The sequence below is a fragment of the Hemicordylus capensis genome, chromosome 4, assembly GCF_027244095.1.
Source record: "Hemicordylus capensis ecotype Gifberg chromosome 4, rHemCap1.1.pri, whole genome shotgun sequence".
NCBI classification, from domain to species: Eukaryota; Metazoa; Chordata; class Lepidosauria; order Squamata; family Cordylidae; genus Hemicordylus; species Hemicordylus capensis.
In genome coordinates, this window is record NC_069660.1 from 162,485,826 (window position 1) to 162,505,233 (window position 19,408).

Sequence of the window (19,408 nt, forward strand, 5' to 3'; positions counted from 1 at the left end):
AATTCTGCATTAAAACCATTTGGGGTTGCCTGAGTTGGAGCACTGGAGAGGTAGAAGGAGAGCTGGGTAGGAACCAAGGCATGAATCTGTGCTGTCAGGTGAATTATTTCATACCCAAGACAGCAGCTATCCTTAGCACAGCTGTAGTAACACAGCCCCATTGGTTTTGCAGAGAGGAACGAACACATTATTTGCATGCTCTCCTAATTGTCTATGCACACTCTGCAGAAAAGTCTCCAGCAAAAGAAAAATCACTCAGCAGAGGGAGCCTCCCCTCCGCTTGTTGGCAATTGCCATGTTTGCGCTCACAGGCCCGTGAGGGCTTTCCCACCAGATTGCTCACCTGTGAGAGCAAGGGAGCCTCTTGCTGACGACTGGAAGCAACCTCCCCTCCACTCATTGGCAGAGAATAGGATCACATGGAGATCCTGTTGTATAAACCAGAGGGGTCTCTTCATAGAAACTGCCGCAAGTTACAGGAATAGGTCAGTCAAATGGGGGCTGCTGAAATCACCCACATCACAGCAACTGCATGTAGAGGCACTGTTTCAAAAAGCAGCACTTCCCTGTGGTCTACACCTGGTAGGGAGTCCACTGGTATACTTAGAAACCCAGTACACAAACACATTTAAGCTGAATGTTTGCATTTGAATATGCAATTCAGAATATGAATTTCCTACCCTGTAACACTTTAGTCTCTGCTCATCTCAGAGCTGCTTCGTACTTTGCGGACTACTTCCTGGGTACGTTAGGTTTTCATCAGCATTTACCATTCTCAACATGGAAAGATACATAAAAACATGAAGTCAAGGACATTCTCCCAGTTTCCAAAACCTCCAGATAAATCTTGACAGCAAGTGTGTGCACCCCTTGAAGGTGACTCTGTACAGGGAAAAGGCAAGTTGAAAATGGGGAAGTCAAGTGTGGGTGTTGGAAGCAGCAGCAGCAGAAGCTGTTCTCTGGATAAATGACAATGCTAACTTACAGATAATCCTAAATGATGGCAGGGAGAGCAAAACAGCCAAGCACTTGAATGAGGAAAGAGTGTGTTGATGATATACTGGTGTCATCAGCATAGGTTTGCAGGATTCCTGTCTTTGTGGCCTTGACAGTCCTCCCTCTCGGGGGCCAGGACAGCATTTCCAAGTCACTCCCTCCCTCTTCCCAGGCCCAGTCAGACTGAACTGCACAGACACACAGGGGCCACGCCCAAATATCACTTTCAAGGCCAGCTTCGAGTCTATTGGGAGAAGATTCAGCAAGCTGGACTTCACTTCTGACAGGAGCCTGATTCAGATATTATGCTGTATGAGGGTAAAGATGTCTGTAGTGCACATACGACTCATGCATATGTTTGTGTGAATGACTGCACCTATGTTCATTTATTTATTTATTTTATATATCAAATTTGTATACCGCCCCAAGCTTTCGTCTCTGGGTGGTTTACAGTAACATAAAACCAGTTAAAAACATATACAAAAACTTAAAAACAATTTAAAAATTTAAAAATAACCAGAAATTAAAACCCAAAAATATTAGGAAGCTGAGAACGTTTGGGCGAAAAGATGGGTTTTCAGGTGTTTTTTGAAAATTGCCAGAGATGGGGAGGATCATATCTCAGCAGGGAGCACATTCCACAATCTCAGGGCAGCGACCAAGAAGGCCCGTCTCTGTGTAGCCACCAAACGAGTTGGCGGTAACTGGAGACTGACCTCCTCAGATGACCTCAATGGGCAGTGGGGCTCATAACGAAGAAGATGCTCTCTTAGATAACCAGGGCCTAAGCCGTTTAGAGCTTTGTAAGTTATAACTAGCACTTTGTATTTTGTCCAGAAACCTATTGGCAGCCAGTGTAACTCCATCAGTAAAGTAGTAACATGGTCTCTCCGAGATGACCCAGAGACCAACCTGGCTGCTGCGTTCTGTACCAACTGAAGTTTCCGGACTACATACAAATGCAGCCCCACGTAGAGCGCATTACAAAAGTCAAAGTCTGGAGGCTACCAACAGATGTATCACTGTTTTGAGATCACTGATCTCGAAAAACGGGCGCAGCTGGCGTATCAGCCAGAGCTGATAGAAAGTACCCCTGGCCACTGCCTCAACCTGAGAAACCAAGGAGAGACGTTGATCCAGAAGTACTCCCAGACTGCGAACCTGTTCCTTTTGGGGAAGTGTGACCCCATCTAGAACAGGCAGATCAAAATCGTCTCTAGAGTTCTGACCCCGCACAATAAGTACCTCCGTCTTATCTGGATTCAGCTTCAGTTTATTCTCCCTCATCCAGCCCATTCCTGCTTCCAAGCAGGCATTTAGGGAGGATATGCCAGCTCCTGAAGAAGTTGACATGAAGAAGTAGATCCGGGTGTCATCAGCATACTGGTAACACCCAGCTCCAAATCCCCTGATGATCTCTCCCAGCGGTTTCATGTAGGTGTTAAAAAGCATTGGAGAAAGTATGGAGCTTTGAGGGACACCATACTTAAGCTCAGATTTTGAAGAGCAACAGTCTCCAATTGACACCATCTGGAATCTATCCTAGAGGTAGGAGTGGAACCGCTGTAAAACAGGGCCTCCCACCCCCAACACCCTCAGACGTTCCAGAAGGATACTATGGTCAATAGTATCGAAAGCTGCCGAGAGATCCAAAAGGACCAACAGAGTCACACTTCCTCTGTCAATTACCAATTGGAGATCATTCATCAGGCCGACCAAGGCAGTCTCCACCCCATAGGCCACCCGAAAACCAATTTGAAATGGGTCTAGATAATCAGTTTCCTCCAAGACTGCCTGGAGCTGAGAGGCCACCACCCTCTCAATTACCTTGCCCAGTCATGGGAGGTTGCAAACAGGCCTATAATTGCTCAACTCTGAGGGTTCTAATGCAGGCTTCTTTAGAAGAGGTCTAATGATTGCCTCCTTAAGACAAGGAGGCATCCTGCCCTCCCTCAGAGAAGCATTTATGATTTCCACCAGACTGTCTACAACAACCTCCCTACTAGATCGAGCAAGCCATGTTGGACAAGGGTCAAGAGAACAAGTGGTAGGCCTCACCGCTCCAAGCAGCTTGTTCACATCTTCAGGAGTCACAGACGGAAACCGATCTAGTCGAATCACACAAGAAGAGTTGTTGGGCACCTCCAGCTCAGATATCAAATTAATTGTGGAGTCTCCATCTAAGTCGGCCTGAATCTGAGAGATTTTATCCGCGAAAAACTCTTTAAACACATCACAGCAGGTAACTGATGACTCCAAATTCTGGTTCAAGGGAGGGGGTGCAGATACTAGTCCTCTCACAGCCCTGAACAACTCTGCTGGATGTGAATTCACGGAGGCAATATGGGCAGAAAAGAACCACCTCTTTGCCGCACGTATTGCCTGAGCATACGTCTTTAGATGTGCTCTATGACGCAATCTGTCAGATTCGAGTCAAGTCTTCCTCTACCTGCGCTCCAGTCGCATACCTTGCCGCTTCAGCCCCCGTAGGTCTTCTTTATACCAAGGGGCTAAATTTGAAGTGGGTCGGAAGGGACGCTTGGGAGGAATCGTGTCTACTGCCCTAGTGAGCAAGTTGTTCCAATTCCAACCAGGGCATTAACAGGATCACCAGCAAAGCCAACATTGAATCCCTCCAAGGCTTCTTGGAATCTTACTGAATCCAATAACCTCTTCGCGAGGACCATTCTAATGGGTCCCTCGCCCCTGCGGAGGTGGGAAGTGGTTGTAAGTCCAACCTTAACCAGATGGTGGTCCATCCATGACAATGGCGAAATTGTCCCCACACACGGAACACAATCCTGATCAGAATAAAATACTGAATCAAGCATGTGACCTGCAATATGCGTCGGTCTGGAGACCACTTGGGATAGGCCCATAGTTGTTATGGATGAGTTCAGATTTATTTTAGACCGACCTGGCATTGCAGAGGAGCAGGGAAAGGCTATGTATATTTTAAAAGTGAATCTGGATACATGCCCTTCAAATTCATGGTACAGATAGGATGTGTGTACCTGCATTCAGCATAACTGTGAATGACTGTACCTGTGTACCTTAATAGCACCATCCAAGATAAGTTTTGTTTATTCCACTTTCCCATTTTCACTTGTATGGTGTTGATTAGAGGATCTATATTTTCCTTAATATCGTGTTCTTTAGTATTCTTAGAAAATTTAATTCCTAAGTATCTGACTGTCTGGATGCCCGTCCTGCAGCCTAACTTCAGAATGGATTTAACCACTCCAAGAACCATGATCCATTGTTTTCTATTAGTACACACTCCCCACTTACCTGAGTGGTGAAAATTTCCAGGGGCAGCATTGCAGGGTTTCATTTCCTTTGGATGAGAAAGTGTCGTTTACTTATTCCATTCTAGTAGCCTAGGTGAGGCCCATTGTTGACCAGGCAATGTCACACTTATAGAAACGTTCAATAAATTAAATATATGTAATAGAAAGTTTTATGAATGTGCTTGTAAAAGGGAAGTAAAAGAACAGTTTGAAATCTTTAAGATTTCAACTTCAAATATTATTCATTTTATTGAATAATTACCATATATGGTAAATTTGAATCTGAGATGGATCTTCTTCTCTTGGGCATGATGTTGTTTTGGACTTATGGATCTGATTATTGAGTGTTAAAAATCTTTTGAGAATTTAATTCTCAAAAGTGTTAGGCAAGGATGTCCTCTGCCTCCTCTTTTGTTTAACTTGTGTATTGAAATTATGGCTATAGCACTGTGCAATGAAGAAAATATATTGGGGATTAAAACATCGACAAAATCTCATTCCATGGCAATCTATTATTGCCTAGAGATTTCTATTATTGCCTAGGGATTTCTATATCAGGTGGCATAGAAAATTCAAATAAACAAACAAGCAAATAAAGGCATCATTTTTGTATAACAAACAGGTATCTGACTTTTCTAATTGTGAAGAAGTGAAATTTGTTACATATGAAAAACTCTGGAGCAGAGGAGGATTCTTGGACTTCCTTCAATTTATTTATTTATTTTATTTGACACATTTTTATACCGCCCAAAATGCAAGTTCTCAATTGACAAATACAACCCCTCCAAATAAAGGTAACTTGGTTTCAGTCCATACAAGTACAAATTTTTTAATTAAGAGTGGCACAGAGAACTGATTTAGGTTGCAACAAATCCAAGTTAGAATCATTATTAATATCTGGGAATTTATGCAAAAGAGTCTTATAAAAAATGTATGAATTATTAAAACAGGGTACTAAGGAATCTCTGATCTATACAAATGAAAATGGGAAGCAGAACTTAATGAAGCACTTCCAATAGACAATGGAAACATATGTGCCAATCCAGTAATGAGATTTCAAAAAATATTGCTATTAAAGAAAACCACTTTTAAAAGTTGCTTCAGTGGTATTATACACCAATTAGAATAAATCTTATGTACCAAACACCATCAGTTGTTTGTTGGAAATGCCAATCCAATTGGGCAGGATTTTTTCACACATGGTGGGACTGCAAGGCAGTCAAATCTTTTTGGCTAAGTGTAATACGAAAAGGTCATTCACATGACCTTAATTCTCGGAGCCAGGGAGGGCATGAGGGAAGGTAGGCTACCTGCTTCCCCACACACAATCTCCTTATCTCCCAGGGCTGTGCATCTTGCTGCAGCACACAATCAGAAGCTGCAACAAGTGTCAAAACCTGGAGCTAGAGGAGGAAGTCCTCTGGCATCCCACAATGCACTGCTCTGAGGATGTGATGCAGCGAGGGATTGCCACTCAGCCGGGTGCTCTTGCAGCCCGAGCACACACAACCAGGGATCCAGGGAGAAAAGTATGCTTGCACCCTTTTACCAAGGTAAAAGACTGGGGGGAAACCTTGGGCTACCCAGTGGGGCAGTGTCAGGATTGGCCGCACAAGGGCTGTGCAAGCACAGGTAGGGCTGCTCATGTGAATAGCTTTATAGTAGAATTGAAATGACAAGAGATTGTTTGGACTGTAAACCCCAATGTTTCCTTTTAACGGATTTGAGAAACTCAGTAAAAACAGTAAATAGAAGGATAGTGGGTAACTATTTGGTAGCAGCAAAACTTCTGATAGGCAAACATTGGAAGTCAAGAAGATTGTCAAGCATCGAGGAGCGGCATAGGAAGAAATGGTGGGTTATGCTTATGGAGAGAATAAGTGCACTCATTAAAATGAAAAATGGGAAAGTTAAAGCTTTGACTATATTTGAAAGTGAGTGGAATAGGTTTAGGAGGTTGTAGAATATTAAGTACAGTCAAGAAAATTCAAGTGATACTGTCAATAGCATAAATAATTATATGATTACTTTAAAGATGGTCACTTCAGTTAGCTAAAATAAAAGGATAGCCAAGTAGGCCGAATAATTCTACCTCATATGCCATTTCATTTTTCATTTTTCTGTATGGAAGCTTGGTTGACACATTATTATATAAAATTTCACACTGTCTGTATAAGCTAAGTATCAGAAATGATATGTTCCTGCAGTGCTATGAATTCTATTAGACCAGACTACTGTAAGCACTGTTAAATCTTATTTGTACATACATTTTTATTTCTGGTCTTTGAACCGAGCAGAAAAATGGTTCTTGACTTATTCTTTCTTGTAGGTCTGCTTTGTTTCATTGGTGTTGAATAGTTTCTCATTATTGACCATCTGAAGTGCATCTTCTTAACTGTCCTTTATATATTCTTCAAGGCCTCTTTTCTCCTCCTCTACTGTTCGATGGACTTGCAGCATTCCTCTTCCACCTGAGCTGCGAGGGAGGTAGAGCCTATCTACATCACTGCGGGGGTGCAGAGCATGATTGATGGTCATTATTTTCCTGGTCTTACGATCTAGCGTCTCTAGCTCTGCCTGGATCCAGTCTATTATTCCTGCAGTATATCTGATAATAGGTATAGCCCAGGTGTTGATGGCTTGTATGGTGTTCCCGCCATTGAGTTTGGACTTTAGGATTTTTCTAACTCTCCTGATGTATTCACTTCCAATTTTTCTTTTAACTTCAGTGTGTGAGATGCTATCCGCCTGGAGAATGCCCAAGTATTTGTAATGTTCTTTCTCTTCCAGGTTCTTGATGTTGCTTCCATTGGGCAGTTCTATTCCTTCTGTTTTTCTTATTTTTCCTCTATTCATTATTAATGCAGCACACTTGTCTAGTGCAAATTCCATTGCTATATCGCTACTGAATATACAGACAGTGTTTAGCAGTGATTTGATTTCTGATTGGGACTTTCCATACAGCTTCAGATCATTCATGTAGAGCAGATGGTTTATTTTACTTGATGTTTTAGATGTTTGGTATCTGAGGCCTGTTTTGTTTAGTATTTGTGAAAGTGGAGTCATGGCAATTACAAACAACAGAGGGGATAGTGAGTACCCTTGGAAAATACCTCTTCTAATGCTAACCTGTCCAAGTGTCTCGCCATTGATTGTTAACTCTGTACTCCACATTATTATTATTATTATTATTATTATTATTAACATTTATATCCCACTCTTCCTCCATGGAGCCCAGAACGGTGTACTACATACTTGAGTTTCTCCTCACAACAACCCTGTGAAGTAGGTTAGGCTGAGAGAGAAGTGACTGGCCCAAAGTCACCCAGCAAGTCTCCTGGCTGAATGGGGATTTGAACTCGGGTCTCCCCGGTCCTAGTCCAGCACTTTAACCACTACACCGTGCTGGCTTACTCCTGATTGCACTCCTGTGCAGTCACTCCTATTGCCCTGACTGCAATCCTGTTCATACTTTCCTGGAAGTAAAACTCATTTAACATAGTGGCACTTGCTTTCTTGTCTCCAGAGCTCGCTTGACATCAGTGCCCTGATCTTCTCATTCATTCTGTACCACGTCAAAGAGGAACTGAGCTCACTCGTGGCTTCCCCAGGGACAACTTGCCTGCTTACCTCCCTCTCTGCCTCTGCTTTCCTGCCTTCTGCATAAACATGCATAGATTAGATTATGCTATTGAGACCACCATTTCCCCCCACTTAATTTTTTTTAACAGGCATTGTTGCACTCTTATGATTGATATGGAGAGGGGGAGAATAAGCAGTAGGGGTGTGCACTCAGCTACTCTGGGCAGGGTTTTCCTGTCAGAGTATCAGGCAATGAAACGAAAGTGGCATTTTATGGTGGTGTTGCAAATCATATATAAGATGCTGACAATGACTTGCATGTCCCTCAGCATAACTTAGGCATTTTCCACCCATACAGCTACAGCGGGGCTCTAACACATGTGGCAATGGTGCTGAACAAGAAGGCAGTACAGGAACTAGTGGCCCTTTATGCAGTTATTCCCAGTGGCAGGTGCACACCACATGCAATCGTGCAAGAGGCCAGTAGTACTGGTACTGCTCTCTTGTGCAGCACCATCGTCACGTATGTTAGAGCCTTGCAGAGGTGCAGAATAGGCACATTATGCTGTAGGACATGTAGGACATTGTCATACAGATGCTCCATAAAAACCCCTATAACAATCAGTGTTTATGATGGAATAGAGCCCCACCAGGAGCTTTCTCAGGGGTGAAGAACTGTGAGTATTTTGAATTTTTAAAAAAACAACCTGAAGCAAAAAATGATTTTTTTTTAAAACCCGGACATAAATTGGGCTGAGCTCAACTGATGCAATGGAAAACCCAAATCATGTATAGAGTGCTCCCTGATAGCTCGCAGGGACTTCGACTTAAAGCTGGATGATATGTGAATGCATCCTTGCCCTTCCATGGTTAAGCAAAGTAAAATTGCCTTCTGGGAATGCACCTAGAAGTACACTCTGTCTCCCCAGTTCAAGTGGCAAACTGATTCTATCCTGTTTCTCTGCCACCAAGGATGTCACCATTCCATACTCTGCTGGGTATTATATCCCAAAAGCTGGACAGAGCTAATTTTCAGCTATCAAGAAGACATCTCTGGCGGCCATTAGCTCCCATTGATGAAACCCTCCGCTAACCATGCTGAATTATTAGCAAGCCATCACCTTAACAAAGAATTGTCCTCCAGCATCCACCTCCTATCGGTTTGTCTCTGCTTACTCTTATTGATGACTTCCAAGCCATATGGAAGAAAGCCTGCAGTACGAGAAAGCTAGAGTTTCTGTAGATCAGCACATACTTGTAGAACACTGCTGCTGTAAGGATGCTTGTAGGTCACACCCGTAAGTGTCACACCCATCCTGCGGCAGCTTCATTGGTTATCAGTCAACTTCCAGGCTAGATTCAAGGTGCTGGTCTTGAACTTTAAAGCTCAACAGGGCTTGGGACTATGGTACCTGTTGGACAGCATTCACCCATATGAACCTGCCAGGGCCCTCCACTCAGCATCTCAGACCTTGCTCATGGCCCCACCACTAACAGAGATCCAACTGGCGGGGACTAGAAACAGGGCCCTTTTAGCGGCCACTCAGCTTTGGAACATCCTTGCTGAAGAGCTTCGTCATGCTCTCTCCCTCACTGTTTTTTTTTAAAAAACAACAACAATTAAAACACATATTTTTAAAGAGGTGGGGTATAAATATTTTTTAAAACAACATGATGTAGGCTTCATCTCTGGCCATGTCGCCTTTAAAATATTAATTTGTAATGGTAGACCATTGAATTACTTCAGTTTGCTCACAGTATTAAAACACGAGAGAATGTTCTCCCTGGCACATTTTGATGCACTTCCCTCTGTGGTATTAGAGAGTAGGTTTCTTAAAATCTCATATTTGGGCCACATGTCCCAGTGGTTCAGGAGAGGTTGAGATGGTAAAGCATGTTTTCCTATGCTGCCTATTTTATGAGTTATGTGAAAATTTTATTTTTCCTTTTACATCAAAATCGCTCTGAAGAATTTCATGTTTCTTTTATTTTATCTGACCAGTATCAAGTTATTACATTTAATGTTGCCAGATTTTGTGCAGTGGCAAACAGAATCTATTTGGGATTATTCAAAATTCTTGCTGAATTTGAATGCAACCATTGCATAGTTATTGTTGTTTGCCAGATATTCTCTGTTCTTGTGGGTAATTAGGATGATATTGTTGCTGTTTGAACAGTTGTCATAACTATGAAAACAGGTATTAGTGTATCTTCTTTCTGCTGGTTGATGATGTTGTGAACTATACCTGGATTCGCACTCTGTACATGCTCAGAGGGAAAGAGGCAAAGTCACATCATACACAAACTGAATTGGTTCTTGGAGATGGTGACCATGTAGGATCTGGGCGCGCAAACAGAGATAGAGAGAGACACACTCAAAAAGTTCAATGGGCTTTATTATAAAAAAGTTGCTCATCAGGACAAAATAAAAACATGTTTCCGATTCAAGGTGTAGTGTAATGTGCCTAACTAACATATGTGTGTGCAATCAGTAATTACAGCTATCTAACAATCTAACAAATCCTAAATAAAACATTTAGAGAGAAGCAGAGAAAGAAGAAGGAGGAAGGGGGGGGGGGTATCAGTGATTAGTAAGGAGGAGGAAAGTAGGGATCTAAGGCTTGTGAAGGCAGCATATTACCCAGGATCAGAGGCTTTGAGAGCGGCGGGTCTTTTCAGCTGAAGGAGCAAGGCTTCGGGCCGGGGACAGGAGCTTCTGGATCAAGCATGCAGTTTGCTCAGAGCACGGCTGAGAGTCAGAGCACCATGGCTGGGGAAGTCTTGACTTCTCACTGCGCAGTAGAAGTCACAGACAGTTCCTGTCCATGGACAGAGTTCCTGCCTCTAGCCCCGCGGCTTGGGCAGCAAACTCTTGGATTACTCATGAGCAAGTCTTGCTTGTAGGCAGAAGATTACGTGTAGGCACAAGACTGCCAGCTCTCTGTCCAGTAGCCTCATTCTTTATAGTTGTATCTTCCTTTGATCTCCCATCATCTTTCCTGGGTCCCAAAAGGTGACAACTTGCTGCTACCTTCTGGATAATGTCTTTTAATTATTCAGGATATTAGCCCAGTCCAGGGAGATCTTAATCCCATCTTCTGTTAGCTGCTATCTTGAGGAGGGGACATTGCCCAAGGCAAATCTGCCTCTCTGAGCTGCAATGGGCATCTTCTCTTGTCCCCAGATTTGGGCCTGGTCCCAGAAGGTGTTAGTAAAAGGACTAAATCTACAGGTGTTCTCCTAGGGTGGAATTTCTATAGACTGAGTAATCCCCTTTGGGCATAGCAGAGCAATCATTGACAAAGATTAACATAGACTTCTTGCAACAGGAAAGGGGAGATCAGCCCCTGGCCTCTTCCACAGACATTATCTGATAGTGAGTTACATTTTAGCATATTGATTAGCTCAGGCCTAGCCCTTGTGCTTCTGTGAGTGCCCATTTCACAATACAATGCTGGATTGCCTCCTCTTTAACAGAGCAGTACATGAGGCAGGCAAGAGACCTGGGTGCCAGTTCACCTTGAGTTCAGGCATTTAATTGTACTCTTATAAAATGGAATCAGACACAGGCCTGGGTTCCATATAATTCTGGGTTGGTGGCTCTGAGTTTAATGTTGGGGTCGGGGTGTGTGTGTGTCCCCAACATTGACTGACATGAATTTTGAACTAAACAGCATCCACAGCACTATTATCTGACAGTAAGACTGACAGATGGATGCTGTTGCAAGGGCAGCCCCAGGTATTCCAAGGTAATTGCACCCCTGAGGTGTCAGATACTCCCTCACCTTGTATCCCATCCCCTCTGGGGCCAGCCCTGCCTGCCCAGCTGGTTGGGGCGAAGAGGTCACTTGCTGGCAGCCTATTCTCATCGCCCTGCTCTCCCAATAAAGGCTGCTGGAGGTACTCCTGATTTGGTCTCTGCAAGAGCAACCAGAGAAGCAAAGACAAGAGACAAAGACAAAACCAGAGGAGCAGACAAGAGCGAAAGAGTTCTCAAAGTAGTTTACACAACAAAAGGAATGAGAAGATTCCCTGTTTGAAAGGCATTCAGAGAGTTCCAAAGGCATTCACAAGGGAGACACCACCAGCAGCCCCTGGAGGGATACTGCACAGTGAAGATTAGGGACCAATGCAGGAGTGAGGAGGGAGATGAAGTTGCAGGTGTGAAACGCTGGTAGTGTCAGTGGGGGGAGCCCACACAGCCACCTCTTTGCCTTTTGGAGCCGCTTGGAGCCTTCATGGATCCCAAGATGGGCAAGACATCTGAAATGGATATCTTTGGGAAGCCAATCTGCTCCAGTAATGTCACAGGAGGAAAAATGTTTCTTACTTTGATTCTGACCACCATTGATTGATTAAATACTGTCAAGTCAGTGTCAACTCTTAGCAACCACATAGATTCTCTCCAGGATTATGTGTCTTCAGCTTGGCTTTTTAGGCCTCTCAGTGGTTCATTCATTAATTGCTGATGTAATCAAGTCCATCCACCTTGCTGCTGCTCCTCTTATTCTCTTTCTTTCAACTTTTCCCAGTCTTATGGATTTCTCAAGGGGGCTGGGTTTTCTCATAAAGTGATATTTTGAGCCTGGTTATTTGTGCCTTGAGTGAAAATTCTGCTTGAGGACAAATCTGCTTTCCATAAGAACAGTAACCACAAGCAGATAGGGCCTTCCCATTTGGAAACAGACAGCGTGGGACTGGATGGAAATATATATGTATATATGAATTAGAGAAATATGTGCTGGCCTTACCCAGTGCTGTTTTCAATTACTGCCATTGCAAGAACGTGAAGGGGAAATGTTTTAAACAAGGCCACTGCAAAAATAGATTTTGTTTGTCATTAGCTTTGGAACAATGTTTGAGCAAAGGGGTTGCAGTTTCCATAAGCCACGTTTTGGCCTTTCCTGATTGGTCAGGAGGAGAAAGTGATTCGCTCTGCTGCTGCAGTTCTGAGCAGATCTTGCTATATAAGGATTTATTTTTGAGATTTCACTTTCCCATCAAGCCTGATCTTTCTGTATCCGGTTGAGTTAAATCAAGGTCCTGTGGTATTAATCCTAAATAAGCAGTTTGGCTAGCTAGTAATGTAACGAAGTGTGAATAGGCTGTTGCTCCCCACCCTCATCCCTGGCCGCAGGTAACCCTGCCATAAAGCTGAAACTGCTCCCTCAGGTAGCACATTTTGGTTGCCATTCAAGGTAATCATTGAAATAGGACACAAAGAGATCTGACCATGGGGCATGATCCACCAGGATGTTTTCCAGCACAAGTCCCATTGAAATGATAATGAGCAACACAGGAGGATAAAAGAATTAAAAATGAAACAGGAACATACATGATGGCACTGAATATTCCGCCTGGTTATGGTTCCATTGGCAGACAGCAGGGATGACTGACGTCTGCATTCTTGGAAACCACTCTGTTCTCCATGTTGGCATTAGCTACAGACATTGTCTCAGTTCCTTATGCAGGGTATGCGTCTCTATTTAAATGTATCTCTGTACTGGTTTGTGGGTGGAGCCACAGTTTGTTTGTCTGCTCCTCACTTGTTGCCTTGAATTCAAAGTGAGAGGTTCTCCCTCTCTTTGCATAAGAGACGGTGAGTCTATTTATTGCTTTCTTAGCCTATGGGGCTAGTCACACGAATGTGTGCACGTGGTTGGCTGGCGGGGGAGAGGAGGCAGGGCCCAACCCGGCAATGCGCAAGCAATGTGCCCACATGACCAGCACTGCCTGGAGCAGGGCGGCTGACTCTCCACACTGCTCCTGGCAGCACTGCTAAACAAAGACCAGGACTCATTGCCCCGACCTCTGTGAATTCCGCAGCGCACTGCGTGCTGGGGGATTCCCCCAGGGGATGGGCACTCTAGTCACCTGGTGCAAGCTGCACGCAGCTTATGCTGACACATGATCCCGGAGTCAAGGTTAAGTGTGCTTTTGCATGCTTAACCTCAGCGAAGAGCCGGGCTGTGGCACTGGGTTTTGCGCTGCAGCATGGCTGGGATCCGTGCAAATCCCAGCAGTTCTCATGGGCAGCCAAGCCCAGACTTGCTTCTTAATCCTGGGCTTGGCTGCTTGTTAAAACAGCTTCTGTGTTTAGTTAGTAATAAAAATATCAAGCTGTTTTTTCTCAGTTAAAGTTGGGTTCTTGTTCAGTTACTTATAGAGGATAAATAATCACTCTGCAACATAGGGTTATTGGCCCAGCTGTGAAGCAATATGCTATGAGATAACAAAGAGTGTGTAGGCAAGAAAGCTAGATCAGATGACTAATTTTGCATCTGTGGGCAGGCATCCCACTGTTGAACTACTCAATGAAACAAACTCCAGAAAATGGTCCTTCAGTGTAAAGATGTTGCTGAATACTCTTGGACTATCTTATGTTCTGGAGTAACAAAGACCAACAGAGAATGAAGAGAAGAAAGTGAGAAAGGGATTCTGAAAACAAGCAAGCCATGGGACGTGTATATCTGACTAAGTGATCAGTTAATCTATAATATAGAAGACAAAAATGCAGCAAGAGAGATGTGGGGAAGACTGAAGGATGTCTTTCAACAAAGAATCATGAATAGTCAAGTTTCTCTTGTGCCACAGTTGTGTAATAAAAGTTTCAAAGACAGAGAGAGTTTGCAAGAGCAGATATGCACATTTTTGGGAATTCAGAAAAATTTGGAACTGCGGGAAATAAATACGCCTGGACCAGCAAAAATCGGGTTTTTGCTTAATACTTTGCCTAAAGAATATGATAATATTGTCAATTCTCTGCAAATTAAAGAAAATGTGACTGAGTTTTGTGCAGGAGCATTTGCAAGAATTTAATTAGAAAAGGCAAACAGAAAGGGAGGAACCGGTTTAAAAAATCAAGCCTACAAAGTTGCTGATGGTAGGCAATGTTTTGTTCGATCTATCTATCTATCTATCTATCTATCTATCTATCTATTAATTACACTTTTATACCCCGCCAACTCGTGTCTCTGGGCAGTTCACAATGATAAACTTTTATATGTAGAAGCAGCTTGCATTTAGGGAATGCATGTCCTAATAAAAAGCAAAGGAATTATTCTCAAAAGAGAAATGGGAATAAGACTAAATTCCAGGGGAAAAAGGACTTTCTAACAAACTTGCTAATGCAAAAGTGAAGACAAATATTTATTATTAATTTTTAAACTTTTAAAAGATTTTAACAAATGAAATGCATACATTAATCATACGATTGAAAGCAGGGAGTCTGATTATTAAACCACATATGGTGAACTGGTTACTGCTTTTTGCATTTAGGGGTTTGGTTCTTGTTCAGTTTCAAAGCAACCAAGAGATTTCAAGTTCAGGCTCATTTCCAGTTCACTGACAACCCTCCTCTGAACCACTTTTTGGGCTCGGGTTCTGAATATGCTCAATCCCTGTTACATGGAGGAATCTAGGCAGCTGAGGGACGACTACAGCCCAGGGCCAAGAGTTACTGCTTCCAAGTCACATCTCACTATTCTGCTACTATTAAGACACAAGGCACTGTCTCCTACTCAGGACCTGGCAATTCTACTGCAGGGCACTATCCATTTGTGATGCTGTTGAAAACTCTCACAAATCCATCACCCTTTTAGAGAGTTGCAACGTCCAGAATCAGGGCCAGTCTTCTAATTGTTTGTTTCCTAGGTACCTACTTATTTTTGCTGTAAGCTTATGCTTACGCCATGCTTATTTTCAAGATTTCCTTCCACAGATCAGTTTGGAGGCAGCAACACATTTCAACTGATAGGGAGCCTGCACAGTGTGAGGGTGATTCAGGACCAGTTCCAGGTTTGGAGGGGCCCTCAGTAGGATGGCCTCTCACAAGCCTCCTCCATCTCAAGCAGCAGCACTTCCTTCTCCCTTCCCACCTGCTGCACAGAGGGCAGATGTTCCTTGCTTGACATCTGCCCAAGCAGGCAAGCAAGTGGCAGTGGTGAGAAGGATTAGTTAATGCTACACATTCACCTGGTCTTGCCATCTGTATGGCAGCAGATGAAGAGAAGAAGAAACTTCCATCACTGAGGAAGAGGAGGTCCACTAGAGGGTGTCTACTTCTCCCAGGAGATCATCCCAGCACAATCCAGAGGGAGTGGCAGATGGCAGTGACTCCTCCTCCTCCTCCTCCTCCTCCTCCTCTAGCAGTGGGTTGGGTTGGCAAGGAGCTCCCATGTAACATAGGGAACTTGGCAGTTGCCTAAGAATACCAATCCAACCCCATCCCTGAAACATTTATTTCCCCCTGAGCATAGGTATGTTGTGGACCAAGTGAGGAAAGGTCTGGATATTTGTTTTCAATCACATCAGAGGCCCTAAACAACTGAATTCTCTATTATGGTGGACGTTGGACTCAAGTTCTATCAGAACATCTGTGCTGATATAGGATTACTCAGTTCCTTTTGCTGATACATAAGTGTTAGTTTGATGTAATGTCTCAGTGGAACTTTTGACAGCATTCAACTGACATATGTCCTTAAAAGAACAAGAGTTGAAACAATTAATAAAGAACGTAAAGCATGACAACCGTTATTTATCCCAAAACAGAATGAAGCAAAGGAAATAAAATCCCCTCTGTAAGAAGAAATCGCTTTTGACAGCATTTGTTCAACAAAGACAAGACAGTTCAGAACGCTGGTCTCTCCCATCTGTCCCTCCGTTCTTCCTCTCTTATTTGGTTGCTTGTGATTTTCTCCATTTCATCCCTTTTCTCCACAGGGTGGTGCTGCAGGCTGTTACACTTCGCCTAGAACAGGAAATCTAAGGGTGAAGGATTGAAGATCAGTCAAAGCAGGCACCCACACATTTCAGATTTTGTAGGATAATAATAAGGGAAGAACTACGGATAAGACCACAAGTCTATCTAATCCAGCATCCTGTTGCCAACAGTGGTCCACTAGATGGTCCCTTTTGGGAAATTCACAACCAGGAGCTTTTACACACATGGCTGTTAGTTCAGAACTCCTCTGCAATGGAGATTGTGAGTCGACATATCAGCTGGATTTACCCCAAAGTTGCTGCGGGCTATCAGGGACCAGTTCAGACATTACTCCCCCACCCCACCCCAACCTGGCATTATGGCTGCGCTTTCTGGCTTAGCCTGAATTATGTCAGGTGTTAAAAAAAATCCTCTATTTTCAGCACCTTTGGGGGGAAAACCCGAGGCCTCTGGTAAACTCCGACCCTTATCTGTGATATTTGAAGGGGACACTGCTGATAATTCAGTTTTTTTCCACTGGGGGGAAAAACTTCCCCCTTCAACTTGCTCTCTCTCTCTCTCTCTCTCTCTCTCTCTCTCTCTCTCTCTCTCTCTCTCGATGTTTGCTGGGTGGATTTCCGGAACACCAAGTGTCAGGAAGGAGAGTTTGACAGTTCGGTCTGGTCTGCAGTCTGCTCTTTGAGTGATTTGCAATGGCAAGTGCTGGGCGCGAGGCGGTGAAGGGGTTGTGGCAGATAGGTGAAATTCTGTGGAAATTCTGTGTCAGTTGGGAATGGTGACGATGATGAAAATACTTAGCATTTATATCACACTTTTGGAGGTGCAAAGCTTCTTTTTGTAACCCTTACTACAGTAACTCAGAAAAGTAGATCAGTATTATTCTCCTTATAGTGCAGATGGGGAGAGGCTGAGACTGCAAGATAATAGCTTGCCTAAGTAAGGCCACTTCTGGCATTCATGTCAGAGGCGAGATTTGAACCGCAAGCTTCCTGGTTTGCAACTCAGTCTCTTTGCTACCATGCTGCAAGAGCTCCAGAGCTCCTGAGTTTGAGTTGGCAAAGCTCTTCCACTAGCAAACAAGTGTAGTTAATTCATGCAACGATTTGGCATGGAAATGCATCACGAGCGAAAATGCTCCTCCTGGACTCTGGAGGCTGGATGGACTGCAATCAGATCCAGTTCTCACAGTATCTCTCCCAGAAGCCCGCCCTCCCCTCTTCCCACCTCACCCGTAACTCTACCTCTGAAGGACTGTAGAGACTTTTCTCAGATTGCTGTGGCACATAAATCTTTCTGAGGAACCCCCTGTCACTTAACGAACATTATTGTATTATTAAGGCATAAATCCCATGTCATTGTCCCAAAAGTCTGTGGCTGTTGAGTTAAATGAATCAAGACGGATGCCTAACTGTTCCCAAATATGATTGGAGGCAAGTCGTATACTATGAGTCAGAAGAGGAGAGGTCCTGAATAGCCATGTATCATGTTTCCTCACATCATAAACTGATCTACTGAACTGTAAATCAGTTGAGAGTGGCCTCAAGGGCCTAGTCTAACCCCCCGCCACTACAATGGCAGGATTTCCGAGATCAGTGGTTTTCAAACCATATTTGGGGGAAGTTTATTAAGAGTTCATTAATGGTAGACAAGCTGCCCTGAAATCCAGCCTGTCTGCTGCTGCTGCTGCTCTTCCCCTGTTATGTGCAGCTGGAGGCCCATTCGGTGTATTCTAAGGTGTGCTCTCAGCCAGCAGTGCAGCCCAAAAAGGCCTGTCGAGCACCTCACAGGAATTGATGGATCTCTCAAACATGTCCCAGGATCCTCTGCAATATATTAAGATTCAATGGCAACTGTAGACAGGTTCCTCAGCAATCTGACATGAAAATGATTCCCTGAGGGTGGAAACTTTTAAAACCACTACCCTAGACAATGAGTCTTACAGTATGATGGAGACAAAACTAGCCTGCCCATAGGTACATCTAGACCTGCCTGTTGTATTTCTATCTACTAAACTTTTATGTTTTGTTGTTGAGAAGCTTGTCTGGGGTGGGAGGAATGGGGATCCTGTAGAGGGTGGGTGGGGTGGAGTCAGACAGGAAAAGGGAGGGAAAGAAGGGGAAAATGGAATTGTTTCTGAATAAACCTTTAATTAAATCTATATATGATCTGTTTGTGTGTATGAGGGAAGCAGCTATAAAACCACCCCGCATATTCGGGGTGTCATAATCAAGGGGAAGGTGTTCTGCTTGACAATCTCAACAAAGCAATAGCTCCAGATGACTCTAGCGAGCTTATTAAACATGTGAATGGTCTTTAATTTCTGTCCCTCTAGACTCTACTTGAAAACAGGACTAGTGTTTTGTAGTTCATTTTAGCCTGACATTATATCAGACACTGGCTTATAAACAAGGTAGAAAGGCAAATCAGAAGAGCCTAGAACTGTACCTGGGGCTCTCATCCAGCTTCTTTGAACATCCATGAGATCCGATGGTTTGCTATAAAATATAGAGATCATTGCTCCCATGTTGTGTGGAGAAGGCAGAGGGTTATCTATCTATCTATCTATCTATCTATCTATCTATCTATCTATCTATCTATCTATCTATCTATCTATCTATCATATTTGTGCACCATCCACCCCAAGCTCCTGTCTCTGGGCAGTTACAGTAACATATTGTTTTCTACCGTGGATAACACCACTAGAAAGGGTATTAAGGCCATTTCTCCAGCCTCCAGTCTGGTTTCTCAGGCTGAGCCTATTTTGATGAATCACACTTGCAGTCAGGCGACAGGAGACTAACCTCTATTCTTCATCTTC

At 43.6% G+C, this 19,408-nt stretch overlaps 1 long non-coding RNA gene across 1 annotated transcript; it reads right to left on the reverse strand.

The window, feature by feature from the left end:
* Nucleotides 1-14,993: 14,993 nt before the first annotated feature.
* LOC128323688 (uncharacterized) lies at nt 14,994-19,087 on the reverse strand. Its single transcript, XR_008306427.1, has 2 exons — nt 19,036-19,087; nt 14,994-16,631 (listed from the first exon to the last, which is right to left on the reverse strand). It is a non-coding gene; the product is annotated as an uncharacterized LOC128323688 (long non-coding RNA).
* Between the last annotated feature and the right edge of the window lie 321 nt (nt 19,088-19,408).